Source organism: Halichoerus grypus, chromosome 10 (genome assembly GCF_964656455.1).
Source record: "Halichoerus grypus chromosome 10, mHalGry1.hap1.1, whole genome shotgun sequence".
Classification (NCBI taxonomy): domain Eukaryota; kingdom Metazoa; phylum Chordata; class Mammalia; order Carnivora; family Phocidae; genus Halichoerus; species Halichoerus grypus.
Window position 1 is genome coordinate 131,962,636 of NC_135721.1, and position 24,310 is coordinate 131,986,945.

Consider the following 24,310-nt stretch of genomic DNA (forward strand, 5'->3'; position numbering starts at 1 on the left):
AAGTTGGGGTTACCTCCCCATAAACCCATCATAAGTTGAAAATATCCTAAGTTGAAAATATATTTAATACATCTCACCTACCGACCATCATAGCCTTACCTAGCCTAGCTGCCCCATGCTCAGAACCCTTCCATTAGCCTACAGTTAGGCAAAATCATCTAACACAAAGCCTACTTGATAATAAAGTGTTGAGTATCTCATGTAATCTACTGAATACTGTATTGAAAGTGAGACAGAATGGCTGTATGGGTAGGATGTTTATCAGTGTATTTGTTGTTGACCCTCATGATCACTTGGCTGACTGAAACTGCAGCTGCCCAGCATCACGAGAGAGGATTAGACCACATATCACTAGCCAGGGGAAAGATCCAAATTCGAAATTCCGAGTACTGTTTCTACTGAGTGCATATTGTTTTTGCACCATCATAAAACTGACAAATCATAAGTTGTACCATCATAAGTGAGAGAGCATCTGTGTATAAGTAAACTGTGTATCTATTGAATATCTTAAGCTTGAGAACCGATACAATGAGTTGATATAATTTATAAGGACTTTGTTTTATTTTTTTAATTGAGTGAGCTGAGTAGTTGCACTATTTTTAAAGTTGGAAAAAAACACAATAGACCTATGTTGAAGAAGATTTATGCCTCATCTCAAGTTGGTTCACATTTTTAAACCTCTCGATACATTTCCAGTGCAAAGATTGGACAGCCGGATATCTGTGCTGGCTTTGTGTGTGCCAATATGGCCAGACTGAACTATGTCCTCTCAGAATCCCTTTTCCTGGAGGTGTGTGGTCAGGGAGATTCTGCTGTGAGGTTCGGAGGGTGAAGTGAAGCCCCAGCACTTTTGTGGCTTACACCTGTTGTCACCCATCTGCTGGGTCACCTCATTTGCCTGAGGCAGCGTCCGGGTCAGTTAATGACCCACTTTCCCTGGCTCCCCTTTCAACTTCTCCCGCTCCTAGGCCAGGTGTGTGATGAAGGGTGCAGCTTCTAGAGGACACCCTGCTCATTATGATCAGAGGAAATGAGAGCTGATGTGGGCTTCTATCCATTCTTGTGTGTCCAGCTTGTCCTCACTCCCCCACACTGGGTATTAGTGTCCCCTGCCAACCGCAACCTCCACTCCTGCAGATAGCAGCTCCGGCATCAGAAATGAGGACAGCAGCCTTAGAGAGGCTACGTATCCAGCGCCCACAATTAGGCACAGCCAAATCTGTACTAAATCCATACATATCTATCTATTTATCATCTATCTATCTATCTATCTATCATCCATCTATCTATCTATCTATCCATCCATCCATCCATCCATCCATCCATCTATCCATCCATCCATCCACCCACCCATCCATCCATCCATCCATCCATCCATCTATGTGTATACCTGATCTAGAGTTCTGCTTCTCTGAATCCTGACTCATATGCTGTCACTGGGCACCAACAGACCAAAGACTGACGTGCCATCAGCCTGCCTTGTCGTTAGAAGATTACCTTTCAGTGAGTCTTTTAAAGGTGTATATACTTAGGCAACTGTTTCCCTCGCTCTTCAAATCTGAAGAGACCATTTTAACAAAGGAAAAGCTCATTCTCCTGACAAAAGTGATCCCACTTCTACTTCTTTACCCCGCTTTTAAGGCCCTGTCTGGCTCCATCTTTTCCCACCTTTGTTACATAAAAAGGATCAGTACAAAAGGTTAGAGTCTAAAGTTCTAAAAAGCTAAAGCGTATCTATTTCTCAGAAGACTGGATGTGGAGCTTTTATCACATTATTTTTAGATGGCTGCCTCTTTAATAAATGCCTAGTGCACGTGCAAGGGCAACTTGATTTGGGTTTCTTTTTTTTTGGCGGGGCAGGGGGGGCGTGTTGTACAAGGTTTTAAACCTCAAAGTCACCAGTGCATGGAAATCAACATACACCGTGACTCTTCGGCACCATCTTCATCAGGAACTTGGCATGAAAAGAGAGAAAATATCTAAAAAGATAAGAATGAAAATAGAACTTGATTGATCTCTTGAAAGATTATCAGCACACATGTTAAGCCTGAGTTTTTTCTAGGTTAGACTCATCTCGCCTTTTACTTTGTAAAATTACTCTTAATCATTAAATTCCTCCAGAGAGACAAAAGCCATAACCATCTTTCAAACACATGTAGAAAATTAACTCAATAAGAAAAAGGTAAAAATCATTTGTTAAGGAATTTAATTCCTAGTAAAGTTCCCATTAACGATAAATCTATTGAGGGCTAGTAACAATTTATTATAAGATAAATAGAGCAACATATTATTTGGTGCTGGGAACCTGAGTACAAACTAATGTTCTCATTATAGCCTTTGACAGGGTCATTTCAACAAAAATCTCAATTAAATGCACAAAGCATCAAAATTTATAAAATACACTTCGTGCACTTGATATATGTAAATATATATTATAACGTATATAAATGTTCAAAACCACTTTTTAGCTCTTTGTACATTCAAAAATATATTTTTGAAAATAGTAATGTACCAACAATAATGAAAATTAGAAACACATGTACTGTTGGGCACATAAGGGCATTTGTGATGTAAGGTGAGTCGAGACCTTCTCCACAGCCACAAATAGGCCTCGGGAAACAATTGAGTCCAGATCACTCATTTTTCAGATGCCAAAACTGACCGTCAAGGCCCTAGAGACCTGTTGTGGTCACTGCAGGTCAGGGGTCCAGGGTCTCCTGACTTCTGATCCAAACCGCTGGCTCCACACCCAGGCTCCTTGGTGAGCAGCTGCTGGCTCTCTAGCTGGGGGTGAATAAAGCACATGCCCCCCACCCCCACTTAAAAAACAAAATCCACACACTAAGAATATTTCTGTTGTTGGTGTGAAGGGAGTGATTTCGCATTTCACAAAATGACACAAACTCAGGCAGGCGTTGCTGTGTCTCCTACCTGCGGGCTCTGGCATTCCTCCAAGTCCAAACCCAGCTGCGGTGGCTAATTTTTAAGCTCATGCAACTGCCTTCCACCAACAAGAGTCATACTTACTCTTCTGATTTTTTTTTAAAGTTAAAATAGGTGTGGAAAGTGGGAGATGAAAGCAGATGAACAAATAGCAGGGCAAGCTTATCACTACGCTCAGGTGTAGGCTGAGAGTTAAAGGAGTTACTATTTCACTTTTAGAATTTTCTGAAAGTGTAACGTGGGAAGAACAGTGAGAATCGGGGGCCCTAGCCTCTGTGGACTTGACGTTTTGAAAGTTGCTGCAACAATTTGGATAGTTCTTTTCATTGTCACTAGACACCTACTAACCCGGTTCTGTTGCTTGCTAGGCTGTGTAACCTTGGACCTCTCGACCGCTCTGTGCCTCAGTTTCCTAATCTTTAAAATTAGAGTCTAATAGTGTCTCCCTCATGGAGTTACATTAAGGATTAAGTGAGGAAAGACATGAGAATATGAAGAGACTTCTGGCTATTGCCAGCAATATTTTAGCTATTATTATCATTAGTGTATGCTAATCATGTTCATATTTAATCCTCAAAAATTTCTACAAAATGGGTGTTAATGAAAGAAGAATCAGATGTCCAAAACTTTTAAATAAACTGCCTATACTCACACATCTGATGAATGTCAGAGGTGTTCAGCATCATGATTAAAATCTTAGACTTTTGTAACTACAAAGTCTAGAATCAAATCCCAACACTGCTATTTATTGACTGTGTGACTTTGGGCAAGTGTTCAACCTCTCCCTGGCTCAGTCTCCTCATCTGTAAAATGGGCTCATAGGATTGTTAGGAGAAGTAAATTTAATGAGTGAATAGTAGCAAACTGCTTGGAACAGAAACTGGCACCCAGTAAGTGGTGATTCAGCATTGTCTATCATTCTTATTGAAGCCAGGTCTGACTCCTGAGCTCATCCTGTTTCCATTTTAATAATTTAACCCTGAGGACTTGCCCAGTCCTAAGAATCACCCAAGAGTGTCTATTAACACATAGATCCTCAGGTCCTTGCTGTTGATAATTTGATTCAGCAAGTCTAGAGGAGATCACAGGAGTATACAGTTGTATGATCCTGAGGTTCCCCTCTCCAACCAACCAGGTATTCTTATGATGCAGCAAGTGTAGGAGACCAGATGGCAAACTTAGATGCTTGTGTGGAATGATCTATAGAATTCTGGGACATCTACATGCTTAAGCCTCACCCACAGAGAGTATAATATAAATGAATGGCCCCTGCCTTTTTTTTTTTTTTTTTTTTTTTTAGATTCAGTGATCCCAATTGGTTTTGCCAGTTGAGAACATGTCACTATACGCACCCAGTAGCATTCAGTATGTGTTAATCTTCAGTCTGACTCGCAGGAGCTGGGTTCTCAGAGTCATGGCCAATATTCAGAAAATAACACCAAGGTTAATCCAAATACAGTCAGCATTTCATCACATAGAGATTATCTGGGTTGTGTAAATCAATGGGAGGCTTACGTGGTATCAGAGCTGAATCATGATGGAATCATCTGTAGATTGATTGGTCTAGGTTAGAATTCTGGAAATATCCCTTGCACAATGGGCAAAGTTGAGTAAAAACCTTGAGCTTTCTGCCACATCTTTCTGCCTCCCCTCCATAAAGACTGAAGATTGAAAGAAAATAATATCTAAAGAGCTATAAATATGGGGGTGGTTAGAACGCTCCACCTGCAATGTTACTACCCTCCATGGTGTGCACTCCAAACACCAGCTCTGGTGCCAAGTTTACCTCTAAGATATTGAGCTTAAGACCCTTTCACCCTGTAGCTGTGAACCAATACCCCAAAACCCAACCTTGGAAATTAGGTAATAACCAAGACTGTCATGATGGTTTCAAAATAGTCAATGACAGAAACCCATTTTAAGCAAGCTAAGCACTCACTCACTCACTCACGTAATCAGAACATCCAGGGGTTGGATCCAGGAACGCAGGGCATACTGTCATGTCTCTCCTGCATGCATTTCCCATTATCCAAAGTGCCTATATGATGTCTTCAACATAGTAAGTTCTCAATGAGTAATTATTGAGTGATGGTTTAATCTACTATACATGTCTTCTGACATATTTTCTAAAGAGCATGAATATTTTAAATTCTGGATAAGATGTCTATCTAGGTTTTTTTATGCTTTAGAAAATTACTTTTCTCTCTTTTGTTAAAATATGTTCTGTTAAGCCCTGGGAATTTATTCTTCATTGTAGAAGTACCGAACAAAATAAAAAATACATTCTCAGCCTTTCCGATCAGATATTTTAGACATCCTGGCCTCATTTCAGAGTGAGAACATTGAAGTTTTCCAAACTTTAAAGTTACGATATTTTTGTATGTCTGAACTTTAAGGTAACCTAAAGATAAGAAACATTTTCTTTGTATCGTTTCTCCTCTAATACAGGGTTGTATATCATTCATATGGGATAATTTGAGAAAAACAAAGGGCAGTATTTGCCCTAAAATTTATCTCAAAATATCTAAAATTTTCAGTTATTAATTGACTAAAATTGTAACCACTAGCAATGATCTCTTCAAGTTAAACACAGCCTCTTCATTCCAGGCCTACCTTCTTTCATTTATCTCTTTGTTCATTCATTCATTTCACAGATACGCACTTGAGCATGAGATTAGGTACTGGAGGTATAGAGTTGAATGAAACCAATGAGGAAAAGCAACATCAGATATCAAGCATGCTGGGGCAGATTTGATTAATTCAGCAAATATTTCTTGAGACTCTCCTGATCAGCAGTATTATGCTAGACTCTGGAGACATAGATGTAAATGAGAAAGACAGAAGCAATGTCCTTATAGTACTTAAAGGACAATGAGACAGAAACAAGCACCTGAATCAACTGGTAAATAACCATAACCAATCAATAATTTCTATAGACTCATATGTGGGGTAATGTGATAGAAAGTAGTTGGTGGTCATTTCTAGTAGATGAGGTAGTTAGAGAAGACCTCTGAAAAGGTCATATGTAGCCTGAGAATGGAAGGAACTGAAACATAGGGACAAGACAGCCATGTGAAAAGACGGGAAGACCGTCCTGGGGTCTGCAAAGACCCCATTACATGAATGGCGGTAGGGAAAGGAGCTGAGTGTGGATAACGTGGTAAAACAAGAAGGGGAGCAGGAAGTGGGCTAAATGAGGTGGGCCTTAAGACATGCAAACACATTTGATGTTTACTTAGATTAGAACTATGATATTAATGGCTGACTATAATATACCCAAAAACACTTTGTTGTATAGGGATCAGAACAACAGGTAAGAACAGATGTATGAACCTGTAAAAGAGAGAGAAGCAATTTCAAACTGACAGGTAAGTCGAGAGAAGAGTGTACAGAACTCCCATATATCTTTGAAGAAAAAGGATGCAGTCAGGATTACGTATGGTGCCAGTTGTCTGCTCTCTGCTCTCATCCAGTCTGGGACAGGCTCCTAATCCTCCCTTGACATTCATTTTCAAAGTTTACAGTCCAGTTATTTTGAGGAATGGGGTTTCTCTGATATTTCTTCATGATCAAACCCAGGTATGCCTTTCTGTTTTCTTTTTCTCTTTTCTTTTTTTCCCCCTTTTTTTCTTTTCTCCTCCTCCTCCTTCTCTTCTTCCTCCTCCTTTCTTCTCCTCCTCCTCCTCCTCCTTCTCTGCCAGCCAGGTTATCACAGTTGTGATGCTTTTGTTCTTCTACTTGCTTCCTACCCCATGGCTTGCGATGCAGATTTGTTCCACTGCTGGTGGTACTGACTCTGATCACCTGATTAAGATGAGATATACCTAGTACTATTGCCCCTACAAAGTATCCCCCTTATTGACAAAATAATATTTTGTGAAGAGATGATTTGAGTTAAATCCCATTCTTCTCAGTTTTACTATTGGTTTTACTTGCTTATTGTTTTTATTCTACTCCAATACCCTCCTCAGATGAACCCCTACTACCCACCAGACTGATCAGCGGCGGGGGGGGGGGGGGGGGGACAAAGGAAGAAAAGAAGAAAGAGAGATATTAAGTTGTTGTTATTTAATGAATGGATTTAGAGACCCCACAGTGAGATGATTTCTACTGAATTCATTTTATTTCAGGATCATTCCATTTACAAACCATATCCAGCCCCTTTTATCTAAAATTGTTAGTCAACCAGCGTGTTTCTTTCTTGGGTCTTCAGGAGATCAGCGTCACTAACCTAGCCAATGGCTACATGTATCTTCTTTCTAGAAACTACCATGTTTGGGCAAGGCTCAGGTAGACAGAAGGGGTTAAAAAAAATCTATGTCACAGTTTTTCAACCAAAAATAAAGGACTGCCTTCTGGCAGAAAGGCTAAGTCAATGACTATATCTCAGAAAAGACTGTGATAAATGTCATAAGAATAAACTGTATCAAAAGTATGAAGGAGGGGAAATTGATATCTAATGGAAACATCGGCACTCTTCTCACCAGGACTCAGTTTGTATTCTCCTTCAATCTTACTTGGAGAACAAATAAATACCTAAGAAAAGATAAAACTGTTAGATTTAATAGAATTTGCAGAGGACCTAAAACTAAACACATCTAACGACAACAACAAAAAATCGATGACAGAAATGTCAATTTCCTTAACAGCCTACTCTATTTTATTTTCTGATGCCAGATACAAATTCACTCTAAATTCTGTCACAGGGATTTAAAGCATGTGTTTGAGACATTGACAGTTGCTCAATAGTGGATTTTAAAAGACCATTGGTTTGCAGGAATGCCCAAGAGGGGAAATGCATGATTCATGGTGAAGTGTGCTTCACTGACTAATTTGCCAGGCTTCTTTTATCACCAAAGGCGAACTTTTGACCCTGAATCCCCATTATTAATGTGTTCTGTCCAGTTCTCTGTCCCATTACTTCATTATTTTTTTGACAGTATGTACTCTTTTTTTTTTATTATGTTATGTTAATCACCATACATTACATCATTAGTTTTTGATGTAGTGTTCCATGATTCATTGTTTGCATATAACACCCAGTGCTCCCTGTAGAACGTGCCCTCTTTAATACCCATCACCAGGCTAACCCATCCTCCCACACCCCTCCCCTCTAGAACCCTCAGTTTGTTTTTCAGAGTCCATCGTCTCTCATGGTTCATCCCCCCCTCTGATTTCCCCCCTTCATTCTTCCCCTCCTGCTATCTTCTTCTTCTTCTTCTTTTATTTTTTAACATATAATGTATTATTTGTTTCAGAGGTACAGATCTGTGATTCAACAGTCTTGCACAATTCACAGCGCTCACCATAGCACATACCCTCCCCAATGTCTATCACCCAGCCGCTCTATCCCTCCCACCCCCTACCACTCCAGCAACCCTCAGTTTGTTTCCTGAGATTAAGAATTCCTCATACCAGTGAGGTCATATGATACATGTCTTTCTCTGATTGACTTATTTCGCTCAGCATAACACTCTCCAGTTTTATCCATGTCGTTGCAAATGGCAAGATTTTATTCCTTTTGATGGCTGCATAATATTCCATTCCATTGCTTCATTTTTATCTTTGCACTAAAGAAGTCATCCATCTATCCACTCAGTCGGTCAGTCATTCAACAAATACCAATAATCTCCTGGATACATATGGACAAACAGATAATTATGAGATTCATATATCCATTCACAAATGTTCACTGAGTACTCACTATGTAATATGAATTATTCTCCGTGCTGTGGATGACACAGGAAACAAGGCAAACCAAGTTTTTGTTCTCATGTAGTCTATGGGAGAGTGATAATACATTAATGAGTACTTTCCAGGAAATGCTAAACGTGTGAAGACAGTGAAACAGGCAACATGATGGAATGTTGAGGAGTGCTTCTTTCGATTTGATGGTCAAGGAAGGCATTCCTGAAGAAGTGTTACTGGATCTGCATGATGAGAAAAATCCCAGTCTGAAAAGCTTTTGAGAAGTGTATTTGCAGTGGTGATAGACCATTCCTTTTTGAAGAGAGTACAATACAAACTGAAAATTCCACTATCCCACTTGCTTCGGTGCAAGTATATATGGTAAGTTTAGGCAAATGGAAAGTAGTGCATTAAGGAAGGTTGGGAACAGGAGACAATGGAAATTAGGGAAGGCGTCACAGAAGGATAATCCTTAATGATGTATCAGAGCTTCTTAAGCAGGTAAAAGGGAGAAAGACATGAAGTGGAATCAGCAGCTAGAATTTGATTGCTGATATTTTTTTTTAAAGGCAAATGATCCTTACAAACCACCTAGATCTATAATATTGTTTCTCACAGTGTCTTAAAATCCTTAAGAAAGCCTCTAAGGTTTATGCTACAGAATGAGGGAAAGGCCAAATGGGAAGAACTTCAGTATTCCCATCCCTACTGAAATGGAGCTCCTGACTTTCTATGTTTTGGGAATTCTGTTTTATAATATTTTATTTGGTTGGTTTTTGTTTTTGTGGGTTTTTTTTTTTTTTAATAGTGGGTTTCACTCTAAAAACCAGACAAAATTACACAAATCTAAGTTTTATTTCTGGCTATGGTAGAAAGGCTTCCCTCCCCAACCCACTGCCTTGCCTTCATCCCCATAAAGCACAACTATAAAGCTAGAAAAAATATCCTTTGAAAACATTGAACAGTGACCAAGTTGGCCTGGACTTTATCATAGATGATTAAAGATCGGTGCCACTAAATATTCAGTAAGAGAAACATTTTTCCCCCTTTTCCTTTGGTCCTATTTTGGCTCTAAGTGGGAAGCTCCCCGCTCTAGAAGTAGCAAGAATCACAGTACCTAGTCTGTTTCCTCATTCCCCACTCATTGGATTGGCGCCATTTGGGTCTGAGCATCCGTGATTCGGCTCCTCTTCTTTCTTCCCTGGACATGCCTGTGTGGTTGTGTTTTTGTGTCCATATTGTAAGCACCCTTGGGTAAAGGGTCAGATCTGTGTGTGTCCACTGAGGGCATAGAAAGTAACTCTCAGTATCTGGAAAATTGTCTGCTCTGCTCTTGGGACACAAATTTCTTGGAATGGACCACAGGTCAGGAAGCACTACAGAGCTTGACCATCGCAGTACATTGAAATGAAACTCCAAACTAAAGACCATTCGTGTAAAAGCCTCATAAAAAGACTGAAATTTTTATTTCCATATGCCTGCTTCCAGCTTATTTGGAGCTCAGAGGGGAAGAGAAGTGTCATGGTTCATTATCTCTCAAATCTCAACACACAATACAAATTAATAAATAATTGGTGTTGGAGCTCTGAGAGGAGAGATCTCCAGGCCTATATGTTTCCTCCTTCCCTGCCTTACATTCCACAGTTCTGCTTTAGACCACGGAGAAAATGGGTTATCTAACAGAATTCATCTCAGCAATTGTTACTGGGTCTCTTCTATTGGCCAAGTCTTGAGCTGGGTGATGTTGAAATATAAAAATCTTATAGTTCAATAAGGGAGGTCAAACCTGTGTGAGTGAAGCATAATCCATTTTAGCTTTACAGTGAGGCCATTCTTGACCTCCCTTTTATATATCAACCTCAACCCTGACCCCATTTACACCCACTCACTTACTACCACATTCTTCTCTTTGCTTTGCTACACTTGTCACGATGAATGATCTGAGTTACCTTGTGTATTTTATTTTACTTTAATTTATTAAATTACGTGTGGTGGTCTACAATGTTAGCCCCATAAGGCCTTACTGCTCTGTTTTGGTTGCCACTATATCCTCCCAAAGTGGATATGGTAGTTTCTCAGTAAATGTGTTTACTATTGAGAGAATAATTCTAAATTAATGGTAGGATATCACTTTATTAGAAAGTCAATGGTAAGGTGTGCTGGCATTTTGTAGTTCTTCCTTGGAGCATCAGGAAAGGCTAGAAGAGGAGGTGGTGCTGCAATGAGGCTCAAATGGATGCTGGATTGGGAGATGGTAGAGGGAGGAGGCATTCTGGGTTATATAACAGCCTAAGTACAAACATGGCATATAGAAGCAGCAAGATGTATTTTGATTCAGTGAGTACTAGGATCGTGATTAACCTTTATGTCTCACCGACTTGTACATATTTTCAGTGGTACGAAACTTGCTAGTTCTTTCCAGTCATACAAAGAAATTTTAAAATACAGTCAAATTCTCTCCTTGGGTTCATACAGAGAAGGCTCACTATGCCAAAGGTTTATTTTTTCCTCTTTTGTAAAAGAAGATTTCTGTCTGACATTGAAGTGAGTCTATCCCAGCTGCAAGATTGTGGGTCAAGTTTGAGCAACAGTTCACTGAACAATGATTTTCTTCAATTGAATCTTGCTCTTGCTGGGAAATTCTCCCTGCATTGACAGTACCGAGGCCCAGAATAAGAGTTATCTGTCTTGCGCTTTCCACATCAAGTGTATTGTCACCACTAAAACTCATTCATTAAGCACCTAATCATCTAGATGTGGCCCTCGCTTTACCTTTGGATAAAACAACATAAATGGAACATCCCTTCTTCTTTATATCACCTGGGAGCCAATTCTATCATAATGTTTTTTAACACTTGATCATCTGTAATTCATTTTTAAGCTTGACTTCCCCATGAGATAACATTCCTTTGATGGTGTGGGCTTGTCTTACTCTTCTTGATATCCCTGGTCCCTGGTGCCTGGCACCCAGAAGGGCCTCGAATAGTTGCTGAACTAATGGGTTTTGTAAACGATACATGAATGTATATAAGGTTATGCAAATCACCATAAATGTTGAACAAAGTATATTGTGTACATATTTGTATGCTTTCTCAAGACCAAGTAAGAATTCTTAATGTCCATTATAAAGGTGTCTATTAACACTCTTGTTTAGATTTACCTTTTAAAACTTTGGTGTGCATGTTGGGGAATAGAGGAGAAAAGTGACCCCAGATTCCCTTGTACAGCACTATGTTTGGTCTCCACTGGATTTTCTTTGCCTGGTACCAAATAAAAATTCAGTAACTATAAAATGAATATTTTAATTTATTTTGATATATTGGTTTAATTTCTTAGAATTCTTACACAACTGATATTTTCCCTTGATAACATGATTTATGGTAAATGTCCTGATTCGGTGATCAAATAATACCAAAAATTTTTTTAAAAACTATTAAGCACCTACTAAATGGATATATTATTCTGACAGCTGGTGATATCAATAGGGTAGATAAATGCTTATCACTAAGCAGTCTGATGTAGTTAAGTCAAAAGATAGTTCATAAGTAATAATTCATGTGGTACTTGTACAAAGAAGTTTGCAATTAGCAGATGTTGAAAATGAGTTTTCAGAATTTCTCTTCTATATTGGGTCATTGTGAGCTTAAATTCTACTTACGGTTTTCAAAAAATGTATGGAGCTTGTATAATTGTCATTGATTTATATACCCCAACCAGAAACTTAAGGAAATATCCTTGCCATGCCCTTCCTGATGAGGTCTATCTGAGGCCCAGACAGTCTCTGTGATGACTGCCCGAGGGCACAGATATTTCTCCAGGGGCATAGACCAGAAGTTTTCTGGCAGGTCATGCAAACGGCTACCTGAGGCTCTCCACACATCGTCCCTCCCTCTCCTCCCACAAATAAGCCAAGCCAAAGTATTCTTGGAGATCATAGGGCAACACTAGTTTTCAAGTAATGATCAACCTCTCTCAGATCATAAAGGGTGTCTATTGAAGATTTCAAGCAACAAATGCCATTTGAGCTTACTGAAGCTGAAGGGTGTCTTTTCTAGGTGGTGATAAAACTATCTCAAGGAACCAAGGGTGTAAGACACCTGGGAACCAAGGAGACGATAGAATCAGGAAGTAGCCTCCAAGATAATCTTTAATTTCTTCATTTCTGATCCTTTTCTCAGATTGATTTCACTCAGTTTCGTTTCCCTAACCCACTCCATAGGTTGAGTACCAGACTGATACCCTATATTTTTCTGAGACAATCTCTCTCTCTCTCTCCTTCTCTCTCATGCTAGTTGTTTTCCCCTTCTTCCCCAGTAATAGATCCCCAGAATAGTATCAAGATACGTGGCTGACTCAAACGTCTACACACCTCCACCTCTGCTGCCCACCTGTGGTGTATGACGAAGTTCTGACAAATAGGACATAGGAAGAAGGGACAAATGCAATTTGCAGGAAGTCTTCTAAAAAGGAATCACATGGAATAGAGTCTTTACCCATTTTATTCCACCTTGTTGCAGGCGTGACTGGAACTGAAGCAACCATAGGGTAACAAGTACCATGGGGAAAGGTAGTCAGATGTAAAAAGAACCATGGGGTAAGATAGTAAATGAACAAGAGAGTAGTAGCCTAGGACCCTGAAACCACCTTGCAATGCCCATTCCCGGATAATCACATGAGAGGTAAATTCTATCTTTTATAAACTACCCTTAATTTTTTTTGTACTAATTTCTTTTTTCTTTTTTTTAGAGGAGAGAGAGAGAGGGAAAGAGAAGCAGGGGTGGGAGGAACAGAGGGAGAGAATCTTAAACAGGCTCCACGCCCAATGCAGAGCCCAATGCAGGGCTGTCTCACAACCCTAAGATCATGACCTGAGCTGAAATCAAGAATTAGACCCTTAACCTACTGAGTCACCCAGGTGCTCCTTTTTTATTAATTGCTTAACTTAATCCTAACTGATATACTGCCTCTTCCCCTATCTCCCAACTATTACTTCTCTCTTATATTTCCCTACCCTCTCACTATTCTCAAGTCCCTTGCCTCTGATCCTATCACTGGTCATGAAGCTCCTTTGCATTAAAATAAAACAGCTGTGGTGAGCACTGTGAATTGTGTAAAACTGATGAATCACAGACCTGTACCTCTGAAACAAATAATACATTATATGTTAAAAAAAAGAAGAAGAAGAAGAAGAAGATAGCAGGAAGGGAAGAATGAAGGGGGAGAAATCGGAGGGGGAGATGAACCATGAGAGACTATGGACTCTGAGAAACAAACTGAGGGTTCTAGAGGGGAGGGGGTGGGAGGATGGGTGAGCCTGGTGATGGGTATTAAAGAGGGCACATATTGAATGGAGCACTGAGTGTTATACGCAAACAATGAATCATGGAACACTACATCAAAAACTAATCATGTAGTGTATGGTGACTAACATAAGATAATAAAATAAAATAAAAATAAAATAAAATAAAACGGCTGTCCCTCCAACCCCCACTTTGTGAGAGAAAAGTTAAGAGGTCTTTGTCATTCCAATGGAGTGCAAATGGGGGAGGGGAGGCCGAGCGTTCAAAGAAGAGACTTGGAGCTGTTTACTGCATCTCAGGAAACACCCCCAGAAGCCTGAGAGGGATATTCTGCTAGCACAGATAAACCCATGCGCCTTGTCACTTCACCACCCCATGAAGTCAAAGGACTTCTAAATGTCAGCAGGTTCCAATGAAGATCTCTGACTTGATCAGCAGGACATTTTAAGGGCTATCTGGGTGCAACCTTCATCTTGAAGTTGAGGGCATGGAATGGGGACACGGTCCTCCCATGATGTATCTTTTATAGTGGCCACGAAGGACAGATTCCTGGGATCAAAGGGCCAAGGATTTAGCCAATAAAGACACTTAAATCCTTATCACAACTTTTATTTTTTTTTATCCCAACTTTTAAAAACAAAGAAAAAGGGTGCTTGTTTTATAGTGTTTCTGTTCTTCAAAAGCATGAAGTGTGAACTAAGTACATCTCCAAGGCATTTCAGGTTAGGCTGAGAGCCCAGCTGTTTGTTGATGCCATGACAATCTGTGACAGTCTTAGCCCTACTATGTTTAATGTGTCTAGAAGGGAGCGAAACCATGGTGGTGTTTATTCCTTCATTCAACACCAGCCAGCACCCTTTCCCTTCATCAGCCACCTTTCATGATATTATTTTATTGGAGATAGTTTCTTTGGTTCACCAATAATCAAAATACTGGTCCTCTTTGTTGGTCTATAAATTTGGCAGTTAGAATACTTATGGCGGTGTCAGTCTGACACAATATTTGAGCCATGAGGACTGCTGCAGGAGTGGATTTGTTGAGGACAGGCAAACATTTGGAATATCATACATGATCTGGGATGGGGCAAATCTATATTTTAACATGGCCTACATCTGCATTACTGCTCCAACATATCAGTTATTGAGGGGCAACTTGATATGCATGGAAGAAATAAGTATCTCGGGGCCATTCTTATATGAAGCCTGCATGGGAGAATGAAGTATGTGGACCTCAGAAAGCAGTGGACTTGGGTATAATCCTGCCTCTCTTACTTAATATGCTATTCACTAGTTAGTAGTTTACTTACATGTAAAAATCTTGTTGACTAATCTCTATGTGCCTGATGTAATTTGGAGCTCTTACTTTCTCTCATAGTTTTAGTTGATAATGTATTGGTCGATATTCCGAAAGACAGGTTAATATAGTGGCTAAGGTCAATGGGCTTGGAAATCAGACTGGCTTCATTTAAACCCAACTCCACCACTCCTGGCTGGTGATCATGGGCAAGATCCTTAAATTCTCTGAACCACAATATCTTTTCTGCAATACCGTGATAGTGACTATAGTACCTGCCTCATAGACCTGCTGGGAGAATTAACTGAGATTATGCCAGTAACTGCTTTTTGAATGTGAACTCCCCTTGTTACCCATTACGGACTATAACTGTGGCATCTCTGTTCACTGGGCAGTGTTCTGGGAAATCCTGCAAGAAGGTATTTGTTCACCTGCTCACCTGAAATAGAACTGCATTAAACCTCACAGAAGCCTGGAGGAGTGTGAGTCACACAAGCCTTTCAGTGGTTTGCCTTTTCCAGCCAGCATGACCTCTAAAAATTGGGTTGAAGTATAAATAAATAATATATAACATATACATAAAATTGTAAGGGGAGCATCACATTCTTACTAGGCCAGAACTATCTCAGCTCTTCATCTTCTAGTAAAGTATATCCGGATGGTCCACTCATCTTGTCTTTGCTAAGGCATTAAGGACTCCTAACTGATTTGATGCAAGTTAAAGACAGAACACCAGGCACATAAATATGCTGTTATCTATGGTGAGTGCATTTGTGCATTTTCTCTTACATTTTTATTTCCATTGAATTTCTATTCTCATGGGGGAAAAGTGGTCATTAAGGAGGTCCAAAACATTCCCTTATATTTTTTTTTACAATTTGCTATCATTATTATTCATCCATATATTCACTTGTCTATCCACTTACTGAGTAAACATTGCTTAAGGAATTCATCATAGGCACCGTGCTCAGTGGTGGGGATACAGACATGGGTGATGTAACTGGTCTTCATTCTCCTGTAGCTCACTGTTTAGTGAGATTTGCAGATGAGTTCATCAACCTAATGTAATGTGATAAATACTTAATTGTGGCAGGTAAAGGATTCTTCCAAGAGCACAGAGAGTCTCCTCCCTCTGCCTAGGGGAGTAGGGAGAAACAACACAGGGTGTGAAGACCAAGTCCTGAATTGAAAAGAATGCAGTAGAGACAGAGGACAATCCAGTCATAGATCCCAGGAGAGACAGCCAGCTCCAGGCTTCTGTTCCTCCTCTGCTTTTCCCTGAAATTCTTCTTTCGTCTGCACTTTATTTTTTTTTTTTTCACTCTACAATAGAGACACACAAATAGGTAGAATCTCAACCCAGAATCACCCATGTGGAACTGTTAAAAAAAAAAAAAATAGCTGTTCAAGTCCTGTCTCAGGCCTGTTATTTATCCATGTATTAATTCAGCATACTGTCATTGAGCACCTGTTTATTAATCACTTAATATGTACCAGATACTGTGCTAGGAACTGGGGGAATAAAAATTAAATGTCCTTGACAGGATATTAGTGTAGACAAACATAACAAATCATCACTATAAGAAAAATAAATATTTCAAAGGAGCACTTATAATAGTGGCCTTCAACTTACAAATTCCTAGTGTGAGAATAAGGCAAAAGAGAAGCAAACTAACTAGGTAAAAGGGAAGGACCATGTGAGGAAAAGAAATGGCATGTGCAAAAGTCCCACAGAATCAGACACTCCGTAGGTGGGGCCAATAGAAAAAGATCTACAACTCTGCAGGTGATTTGGGTGTTCACTCAGGGTTGAGAAGCTCTTGCTAATCCCCGATTCTCGTGTTTTACAGGGCTGTTAGGTGAGCAAATAAAAAGAGGCTTATAAAAGTCCTTTGAAAAGTAAAAAATGCCTTACACAGGCAGAGTGTTGTATACAATAGCCCTCAATAATCATCAAATAAGAATTGTACTCGGTATTAAAATGGATGAGCCCTTGATATGACCATAAATGTAGGAGATTACTCATATTTCACACCAAGATCGACATTTTATGTCACTTTAGCCATAGTGATGTGACTCACACTATTTATCTACAGCTTCTACATTCTCCATCTAAGAGGTTTTGTACCTCAGTGTGAACACAATGGTGTAGAAGGATTGATGTTTAGGAGGGGAGGAAGCATGCCAGGTAAGCAGGACAAGCCTGGGAATTAAAGGCGAAGCTCTGGCCACTTGCCAAAAGAAATTGGAACTTGCAGTCATGGATAGGACCTCTGGAGACAACAAATACATCATATTTTCCTGTATGTTCTGTCTCAGACCCAGAGGTCATACTACACTGTGTGAAATAAACAGGTGAGCATTTCTTGCCAATTAAAGCAAGGAAGTCCAAAACAGTAAGCCTGCAGTAGCTTAATAAAGCTATGGTTTCCACCATCATATTTAGACCTCTAGCTTTAAATATTCAATAACCAAACCAACTAGTCTCTGAGGTACGTTCAATTCTACCCTTCGTTAATTGTAACGCCAGACCATGTCGATGGATCTTTTCAGGGTTGGTCTAATATAATGAAGGGTTATGCAACATCCTGAGGAGCTCATGCAAGGTACCATGATGGAAATGCCAACCTTAGATTAAGAGGGAGATGCACAGTAACCACACCTCTGCCATTTCCAAGGGTGGAGGAGATTCTTTATCTGAAAGATATCAGACAAGTTAATGGAAGTAAAGAACCAAATGTACTAAAATGGGAATTGGAGTCCCAGGCTATAATATAAGTGCATCTTGATTTGTGACTGTGGGTGAGTAATTTAATCTATTCAGTGCCTTCATTTTCTCATACATTAAATGGGATAATAGAATTATGATGAGTACTAGGAGACATTGAAATTAAAATGCTTGGCACATTCAAAGAATTCTGAATATGTGGTACAGATACTCTACCCCCCACCAATGAGGTGGAACATGACTCCCTACCTTTAACTGGGAGCTGCCTGTAGTGACTGCTTTGCAAAGAATACAGTACAGAAAGCAGGAAAATAAAAAGTAACTTAACAGTGGAGAACACTGACAAACATTACCTAAGCCACATAATCAAGGTCGGCATCAATGGAGATAAATCATGTCGATTGTATGTACTCTTGATTGGATAGGATAAGAATGACATTTTACTCCTCTGGTCTTCCTCCCTAAAAGTCTGTAACCCAAGTCTAATGATATAAGAAGAACAGTACACATGCTTGCAGCAATGAAAAAAATAGAAAGCCTCAATACAGAAATAGAAAATCTCAGCAAACAGAGCTCAGTTGAGCTCAATAGCAGAATGGAAGGGACAGATGAAAGAAACAGAAACCCAGAAAATATGACAATAGAAATTGCACAGTCTGAACAACAAGGAAAAAATAAACTGGAAAAAAAATGAATAGAGCCTCATGGAGCTGTGGGACTTCTGTTACAAAAGTGTCATAGGAGTGACAGAAGGAGAGAGGAAAGAGAACAGGGCTGGAAAAGTACTAAAATAATGACTACAAGTTTCCCCAGTTTGGCTAAAGACTTAACTTACAGATTCAATAAGTTGAGCAAACCCCAAGAACAGAAATCCACACCAAGATACCACACAAATCTTCTGAAAAGTAGAGAAAAAAAAAATTAGATCAGAGAGGGAGAAATACCACCTTACCCAGGAGGGGAAACAATACACATGACAGCAAATTTTTCATTAGAAGCCATGGATGTCAGAAGGAAGTCACACAACATTTTTCTATTGCTGAAAGTAAAGAACTGTCAATGCAGAATCCTATATCCAGCAAGAATATCCTTTAGAAATGAAGGGAAAATCAAGACATCCACAGATGAAGAAAAATGGAGAGAATTTGTTACCAGCACATCTACCCTAAAAGAATGACTAAAGGAATTTCTACAAACAGAAAGAAAATGATCAAAGAGAGTACCTTAGCACACCAGGAAAAATAAAATATGGTAAATGCAAATACACATAAATAAAGTAGGCTTTTGAAGTTTTCTAAATTATGTTTCATGATGAAAGCAAAAATAACACTGTCTGATATGGTTTTAAATGTACATAGAGAAACTATTTTAGATAACTATATTATAAATGGGGGAAGACAAAGGTTTATAAAGGTAGTAAGTATAAATATAGACAGATGATCGATAGGTAGGTAGATAGATAGAGATATATAATTGAATTGATAAAATGAGAGCTATAGGCTGTTATGTATATATAATGTGATACCTAAAGACATTGCTAAGTCCTATACAAAAAGATACACTGAAAAACACTACAGATAAATCAAAATGAAACTCTAACACATGTTCAAATAAGCCACAGGAAGTCAGGAAAAAGAAAACAGAGGAACAAAAAAGAGAGAACAAACATAAAATAAAAGCTAAAATGGCAGACTTAAGTCCTAACATATCAATAATTTGCATTAAAAGCAAACAGTCTAAATATAACAATTAAAAGAAAGAGGTTGGCAGAGTGGATTAAAGAACATGAGCCAACTACATGCTGTCTACAAAAAATTCATTTTAAGTAAAATGATATAAGCAGGTTGAATGAATATAAACAAATGGAAATGATATATTGCATAAACATTCATCACAAGGAAACAAGAGAACCTATGTTAAAATTAAATAAATGTCAGAGCAAAGAAAATTACCAGAAATAGAGATGGACATTATATAATAATAGAGGGTCAATCCACAAAGAAGACATAGCAGTCCTAAATGTTCACGCAACCAGACCGCAGAGCCATAAAGTATATGAAGCAGAAAAAGGAAAAGTAGGCAAATCCATAATTATAGTTGGAGGCTTCATCACCCCTCCTTGAACAACTGACAGAGCACCTAGAGAGAAAACCGGCAAGCATAGAGAAGAACTCAACTACACCACCAACCAACAGCATCTACTTGACATCAATAGAACACTTCACCTAAAAACAGCAAAATATACATCATTTTCAACTGCCCATGGAACATATCCCGAGATAGACCATATCATGGGCCACAACACAAATCTCAACAAATTTAACAGAACTGAAATCATATAGTGTTTATTGACCACAATGGAATCAAACTAGAAATCAATAACAGAGTGATAATAGGGAAATCTCCAAATACTTAGAAACTGAATAACACACTACTAAATAATCCATTGATCACTACAGACTCTATGGACAGGTTCTGATCACATTAATGGATAATAAGAGAATTCTGTAAAGAACCCCACATGTAAATATAACTTACGTGAAATGGATAAATACCTTGAAAAACACAAGTTAATACAACCCACTTTATATGAGATAATTTGAATACTCATAACTATTAAGAAATTAAATTCATAATTTAAAAGCTTTCCCAGAAAGACATCTTCATGCCAGATAGGCATGTTCATAGTTCATTGGAAAATTCTACCAAATGTTAAAAGAAGAATTAACACCACATCTACATGGTTTCTTCCAGAATATAGAAGAAGTTGGAATACTTTCCAATATATTTTATGAAGCTTATATTAGTCTCCTAAGACAACAACAACAAAAAAGTACAAAAAAAATAAAACTACAGACCCATATTCTTCATGAATATAAATGCAAATATCCTTAACAAAATATTTGAAAATAGAATTCAGCAATACATAAAGAGAATTATAAACTATGGCCAAGTGAGGTTTGTTCCAGGGATGCAAAGCTGATCAATATTCAAAAATCAATTAGTGTAATTCACCATATTGGCAGACTAAAAGAGAAAAACCTTGTGATTCTATCAATTGATAAAGAAAAAACATTTGACAAAATTCAAAAGCCATTCATGATAAAAACTCTCACAAAAAGGAATAAAGACTTCCTCAACTCAATGAAGAGCATGTTTTAAAAACTGATAGTTATTATTGTACTTAATGGTGAAAGACTGAATGCTTTCCCCTTTAAGACTGGGAACAAGACAATGATGTCTAACTGTGCTAATTCAATATAGTGCTGGAAGTTCTAGCTAGTTAAAAACAAGAAAAGGAAATAAAAAGCATACATATCAAAAGAAAGAAGTAGGGGAGCCTGAGTGGCTCAGTCAGTTAAGCATCTGCTTTTGGCTCAGGTCATGATCCCAGAGTCCTGGGATCCAGCCCAGCGTTGGACTCCCTGCTCAGCAGGGAGCCTGCTTCTCCCTCTCCTTCTGACCCCTGCTCGTGCTCTCTCTCTCTCTCTCAAATAAATAAATAAATAAAATCTTAAAAAAGAAAGAAGTAATATCAATCCATACTTTCAGGTAACATGGTTGTCTAATATGGAAAAAATCACAAGATGTCTACCAAAAAAAAGAAACAGAGGGACTCCTGGCAGAGGGTAGCTTAGTTGGCTAAGTGTCTGACTCTTGATTTTGGCTTAGGTCATGATCTCAAGGTTGTGAGATGGAGCCCCCACTCGGGCTGCACGCTGGGCTTGGGGCCTGCTTGGGATTCTCCCTCTCCCTCTGCCCCTCCCCCCACCCCATGCATGCGTGTGCACTCTCTCTCTTTTTCTGTCCCTCTCTAAAAAGAAAGAAAAGTCTTCTATAACATATAAGTTCAGCAGCAAAATCACAGGATGCAAGATAAATACACAATAAATCAATTCTATTGCTTTCTGCTATTAATGAGCATGTGTACACAGAAATTAAAAATACAGTGCCATTTACAATCGTTTAAAAATCAAAAACTTAGGGGTACATCTAACTAAACATGTATAGGACTTGTATACTGAAAAACACAAAATGCTAATGAAAGAATCAAAGATTAAAACAGAGTCATACTGTATGCATGTACTGGAGATTCAACATAGTAAAGATGTCAATGTTCTCCAAATTCATATACTGGTTTAATGCAACTCCTATCAAAATCCCAGCAAGATTTTTTGTAGCCATAGACAAAATTATTCTAAAACTTGTATGGAAAGGCAAAGAAATTAGAATCGCTAAAACAATCTTGAAAAAGAAGAATTAAGTAAGATAAATGGGTTTACCTAATTCCAAGAGTTATATAGCTACAGTTATCAAGACTGTATGGTATTGGCAAACAGATAAGCACATAGATCAATGGAACAGAATAGACTCCAGTAATACATGTGCCCAAATGATTCTGAACAAAAGTGCAAAACCAGTTCAATAGAGGAAAGAAAGCCTTTTCAATAAATGGTACTGGAGTAATTGAATATCCACAGGCAAAAAAAAAAAAAAAAAACCTTGATGTATGTCGTATACTTTGTACAAACATTAGCTCAAAATAGATCATGGTTGTAAATGTATAATTTTAAATTATAAAACTTAGGGGGAAAAAGAAAATCTTAAGGATCTGGAGGCAATATGTTGTTAGCCTTTTTACACTGAGAGCACAACCCATAAAAGGGAAAATCAATAAATTGGACCTCATCTAAATTCAAAAATTTTGTTCTTGATAGGGATCCTTTAAAATGATGAAAAACCAAGCAACGATACTGGAAGAATATATTTGCAAGCTACGTATCTGATGAAAGTTGAAGAATATATAATCAATGTCCAAATCTCAACATTTAAAAAAAAATCTATTTAAAAAGTGAGCAAAAGACATAGAGACATTTTACCAAAGAGGATATACAAATAGCAAAGAAACACATAAAAAGATGTTTGACATTATTAGCCATCAAGAATATAAAAATTAGGGGCACCTGGGTGACTCAGTTGCTTAAGCATCTGCCTTTGGCTTGGGTCATGATTCCAGGGTCCTGGGATGGAGTCCCACGTCGGGCTTCCTGCTCGGCAGGGAGCCTGCTTCTCCCTCTCCTCCTCCCCCTGCTTATGCTATCTCTCTCTTTCTGTCAAATAAATAAATAAATCTTAAAAAAAGAAAATAAAAATTAAAACCACAATGTGACATCATCATACACATATTAGAATGGCTAAAATAAAAAAATAGTGACAAAACCAAATGCTGGCAAGGTTGCGGAGAAATCAGATCCATCATATATTGCTGGCAGGATGTTTCTTAAGTAACTAAACATGGGACTACCAGACAACCACCCAGCAATTGCACCTCTGAGCATTTATCCCAAACAAAAGAAAATCTATGTTCACAGATAAACTTGTGTGTGAATGTTTATAGCAGCTTTATTTATAACAGCCCAAACAGAAGATAACCCAGATGTTTTCTAATGGGTGAATGTTTAAATAAGCTGTGTAAGTCCATGGAAAACTACTCAGCAATAAAAAATAATGAGCTATTGGTGGACACAGCACATAGATGAATTTCCAGAGAAACACTGAGTGAAAAATGCCAATCCTAGAGGGGTATGTGTTCTATGATTTCCATTATATAACCTTCTTGAAATGAATGAGAAAATTATAGAAATAGATAATAGACTAGTGGTTGCCAGGAGTTCCAGAAGATTCTGGTTGCAGGAAGAAAGTGACCGTGGCTATGTATGAAAGGGCGTCAGGAGTGACAGTGGTCATGATGGAACTGTGCTGTGTCTTAACTGTATCGATGTCAGTATCCTGGTTGTGATGCTGTATTTGAGTTCTACGAGATGTCACCGTAGGAGAAACTGGGCAGAGAGTACAGATGCTTTTTATTATTTCTTACAACGGTGTACAAATCTTCCGTGATGGCAAACAAAAAGTTAAATTTGAAAACAATTACACTAGCTTGAATCCTGATATATCATTTGTGCATTAAATTAATTTAAATCCATTGATACTTATTGACACTAGTTTAAGCACGGCAGGGGGCCCAATGACATGTGTGCAGTTTGTCTGATACAAAATTATAAGAGCAGAGCATGGAGGACATGTTGTATTGACTTGGTGGTAAAGTGCTGGTAAAGCTGAGGGAACCCTGGTCCCCTCCTCAGCCCTGCAGCTGTCTCAGCCTCACTGGCAGGGGAACTCCCATGCACCGTGAGATTTATGGGTGCTTGCAGATTACTCTTGGTCACATCCCTGAAGTGGAAATGACCTTTTCTAGCTTTACCCAAGGTAGATAAAAACTATAGGTGATATGGTTATATAGAATTATAATTTCCATTAACTTACTAAGGATATGTGATCTTCAGCTTCTTTTTTT